The sequence below is a fragment of the Zootoca vivipara genome, chromosome 8, assembly GCF_965207765.1.
Source record: "Zootoca vivipara chromosome 8, rZooViv2.hap1.1, whole genome shotgun sequence".
Lineage (NCBI taxonomy): Eukaryota > Metazoa > Chordata > Lepidosauria > Squamata > Lacertidae > Zootoca > Zootoca vivipara.
The window spans coordinates 26,270,424-26,275,540 of NC_142591.1; positions in this window are offsets into that span (position 1 = coordinate 26,270,424).

The following is a 5,117-nucleotide window of genomic DNA, read 5'->3' on the forward strand; positions in this document are numbered from 1 at the left end:
ATCACCCAACGTCAGCAAGCATTTCAATTTCAAATATTCGGATTATTTCTACTTTTAGTTAGGGTTTTGAAAATTATTATTTACTTGATTTAGGGTGGGAAGCTGCCCCCCCTGGCTGTGCTCATGGATGTAGTGTAGTTTCAGACTCGGACCTGAAAAAGCAGGGTTCCAGCCCTAATCCACCATGAAGCTCACTGGGTGACCTTAGGCTTGTCACTGTCTCATCCTAGCCTACCTCAAAGGGTTGTGAGGATAAGGTGTGTATATGTGTGAAGAGCTGTTTGACAGTGGAACGGTCTCCCTTGGAAGGTTGTTATGGACTCTCCTTCCTTGGAGGTTTTTAAGCGGAGGTTGGATGGCCATCTGTTGTGGATGCTTTAGTTTTGATTCGTGCATTGCAGGGGGTTGAACAAGATGACCCTTTGGGTACCGTCCAACTCTACCTTTCTATGATTCTAAGAAACATGTATGTCACTTTGAGCTCTTTACAGGAAAGGTGGGGTATACAGTAAATGTAATTTTTAATAATGATTTCCCTGGAATGTTCCGTTTTATGCTGTGAGTGGAAGGGGGTAGGCGTTGCATGTTTGAATGCTCCCTCATACATTGGGGGAATCTCTCTAAAAAAAATTACTAGGGAAATCCACAGCCCTGCAAGTTCAGGTTGTTTTTTTTATAAAAAAAAAAAGTGTGCAGAGTTTACTCACCTTCACTTTACTTCCCTGAGATAGATTCACTTTGCGCTCTACCAGTTGTTTCTGATTATTCTATAAACTGGATCCTTGCAGCCTTAACTGATCAGCTGCAAAAAGAATTTAGTACTCCTGTCATGGGTGGAGCCAGACAAAAAATTTTGGAGAAACCACAGAAAAGGCAAAGGGCAGTTCTGGGGATTTGAGCATTGGCCCACATGTTCGATTTCAGAAAGAAACACAACAGTATATTTTACATCTGCCGTTCCCATCTCAAAACCTATTTTCTCTGAAGTGAAGTTATTTATTTTGATGGATGTTAAACTTTCAAGCGAACACCCTTAGGACTTTAATGTCCGGTTTATGATTCAGTGATCATTTGTATGTGGAAAGTGCCTTTCCTTCAACTGACCACAAGGGACCGCAGTGCGGGGGGCACACAAGCTACTGGTGAGGGGAGGTGCTTTGTCCTTTTGCCCCTCTCGCTGGCGCCACCTTTGCCAAACTGGTCCCTGGCGCTCGAGGACTGGTGGGAGTTGTAGTACAGAACATCTGGAAGCCACCTCGTTGGCAAAAGCCAACTTTTAGTTGCACAGGAGAGGAAATTTGGTCATGTCTTGTTTCTGGAGGGGTTGAGAAAGAAGCAGTTGCTCAGAGTCCCTCTTCTATGCAACTATTAAAGCTTCAAGAGCCTTGTGCTATAATGCTTTTCGTAACCCTGTGAATCACCTTTGCACTACATTTTAATTTTCAAAAAAAGAAATATCACATATCTTCTATTATCATAAGAAATGCTTTGAATCGCAACATGTACAGGCCAACACAAATAGGATATTACAAGCTGAAGACCTGTACCTCAGGCACCATTTTATTAGAACGAGTGTTTACATCAAACAATATATCCTAAGTACTTCATATTAAGCTTGGACAAATCATTTGCCTCAGGATTCAAGTGTTGTGCCATCAAAATCTAATCCTGTTGTGGAATTATTACTATTTTTACTACCTAACCAAACATGGTGCAATCAGTACCTGTTACAATGGAAAACAGGAACACTTGAGATACTACACTTTTTTTTAAAAAAAGAAACTGTGTGTGTGTGTGTGCGCGCACAAATACCTTGTCTCCTATCCATATCTTTTTCAGGGGCATACTATCAAATTTCTTGCAGTGTATAGTGAAACTAGATGATGCTCTGACTAGCTGGTTCAAAAGATTTTTCAAAAAGAAAACTCCTTTCTTTGCCACCAGAATGAAACAAATCTAATCATTCTGACAGCACATACTAAAAGATCCAGACTAAGTTAGTTAAACTTAGGACCATTGAAATCAATGGGACCCATCAGTCCTGACCCATTTATTTCGCTTGAAAACACAACTAATTTTGTGATTGCAATATGTGGTTATAATTTGTTTTAAACTGTTTTTAATGTTGTATTTTACATTGTTGTGAGCCACCCTGGGACCTTGTGGTGACGGGAGAGTAATAAATAATACAACAATCCAACAATAGACTTCTTTCTGTGCAACAGGATTTCCTCTCTTCTCCCCACATACCCCAATGTGTTCTGGGGGTTTCCCCAACTCTCCAGAGCAGATTTGGAGGAGTCACAGGGAGAGGAGAGGGAGACAAAATCCCGTCGCACCCCAAAAACCTCTGGATACCCCCTTCTTCTTTCTCAGTGACCTGATTTTGGCTACAAGCCTGGCCAAACTCACCAGATGAATTCACAATTTAGCATCCACGATAAAGTGTTCACATCCCATTTGATCCTTTTGAGACAGATTTAGCCACAAATTTAACTCTTGATGAGATGTGGAAGTGCTTGACCCCACCACCAACCCACCCCTATATTGTTGAAAAAGGAATGAGAGGCTGCAGGTAACCCCCATGCCAGCTCCTAGCCTTGATTATAGCAGGATCCAATACAGCTTACACTCATTTGAAACTTGGGGCTGGAAGAGAAGTGCCACCAAATATTTGGCGAATCGGCCGTGTGGGCAGAGCTGTTCCTTCACACAAAGCGTAATAAGCATATGGGATAAATTACAAAGGCACAGTGGATGCAAAGCGCACAAATGAGTTCAACAGACACCTCGATTTGTTACTGGAGAAGGAGGGAACGGGATGAAAAAGCAGGAAGGTGGGATTAAAATAACCTTTTCCTGTTCCCATGGCCTCCTCCAGTGGCATTGCTGGCAATCTCAGATCAATCACTGCATGTTGTTTTTGTAGGCACTGTGTTTGCAATTGCACAGCTCTCTGCCAATGTTAGGTTATCTCCAAGCACCATACCAGTCTGTCAAAAAAAGAAGAAGACATATTTGAGTTCCCCCAAATTCTTGGATCTGTAAACTTACTAGCTAGGGACAAAGCAAAGAACATGTCCAAATATCTCTCACGTGTCCCATATTGTCAGAAACCATATCTGTGCCTTCAGGTCAGCTACCATCTCTCTCACAGCAAAGCACTTTGCAACCTGGTTTTTTAATTGGAAAAGCCTCACAACAATCCTGTGAAGCAGGCTAACGTCAGTGATGAATGAACGAGGCACATTCCTATACATACATTGATAGCATCATCAATATACATTTATGAGTTTTATACGTTAAAAAAAAAACCTGTAATTTGCCTTGTGATGGTAATATGCCCTGAAAGCTGGGGCTGAAATGCATTGCATAAATAAATGAAGACATCAAGGTTTACAGGAAATGTAAGAAATGCCCCTGCCCCAAAATCACTGAGTTATACATTTCGCTGCGATTCCCATCATGTTGAGTCCCAGTTGGTACTTGAAGCCTGTCGGTGAATGGGGACAAAACATTTTTCCAGTGCTCCATACCAGGCATCCCCAAACTGCGGCCCTCCAGATGCTTTGGCCTACAACTCTCATGATCCCTAGCTAACAGGACCAGTGGTCGGGGAAGATGGGAATTGTAGTCCAAAACATCTGGAGGGCCGAAGTTTGGGGATGCCTGCTCCATACCCATGTTTTCCTGATCACTTGCATCATTGAGTTCATTCCTTTTTACAGAAAGAAGATGGAGGCTAAATTATATATGGCAAATCAGCTTGTATTTATGGTATAGGAACAGTGCTATTTTTCTAGAAAAAGAGGTGATGAAACTCACCATGATCTCCTCCCTCGTTCTCTTAGAATGGCAATGGCAACCACCTGAGAGGTGCCAGAACTGAGTTCCTGCTGAAAAAAGGACTGTATAGTAAGGACTGTGTTTATCCCAGTCTCTGACTCTCAGTCTCTCTCGTTCTCGCTCTGTGGGTGGGTGGGTAGGTAGCTGTTGAGTAGATCAAGTTTCTGCACCAAAATAACCCAAACGCCGTGCAAAGGACAGCTGGACTCTGCAACCTATATAATGTATTCGGTTTAAGCCCAATTGCATAACTGTTTCTTCTAATTACTAGAAAGGGCAAGGAGTTTGTCAGAGTGCTAAAGCTCTATCCCATAACTGCCAGAAGTCTTAATCAGACCCACATCTCATTTCTGATATTTCATCAGTTGTTTCTCACAGATTCACACTTTTTCAGACCTTTCTCCACAGTCATAAGCCTTGTGACTCATAAAAGACTAGAAATAACCCCTGGGGGGGGGGGAGGCAGAAACTGAGATTCTGTGGAAGCTGAACCCAGTGCCCAATAGAAGACTCCATGCTTGTTCTACACCCAGTGGAGCCACAGAAAGCACAGCATATAAGTAGGTTGTGTCAATCTGTGTCTACCCATAAAGGTAAAGGTAAAGGGCCCCTGACCATCAGGTCCAGTCGTGTCCGACTCTGGGGTTGCGATGCTCATCTCGCTCTATAGGCCGAGGGAGCCGACGTTTGTCCGCAGACAGCTTCCGGGTCATGTGGCCAGCATGACAAAGCCGCTTCTGGCGAACCAGAGCAGCACACGGAAACGCCATTTACCTTCCCGCCGGAGCGGTCCCTATTTATCTACTTGCACTTTGATGTGCTTTCGAACTGCTAGGTGGGCAGGAGCTGGGACTGGGCAACGGGAGCTCACCCCGCTGCAGGGATTCGAACCACCGACCTTCTGATCAGCAAGCCCTAGACTCTGTGGATTAGCCCACAGCGCCACCTGGGTCCAGGCCTAATTCTCTATCCACATTGTCTCTTATCCACACAGACTATCTCACGAGTGAATATCCCGAGCAGTCTTCCTCTATGTACAGTCCTTAATCCCCCATTTTAAAGAGAAGAGCAAAATAACACTCTTCCCTATTCATAGTAGCGGTGGACAACAGTTTTTATAGCCTTTAAAATAGCTAAACCACAAGTTAACAGTTGCCAGCCCTGGCATTGCCCTCATGCTCATGCCTTACCCAGAATGCAATATTCACCGAGGGACCTGCTCTGCCCATTCCTGCTATTCATTCTGAGAGGGGTCCTGCAACAACATGGGA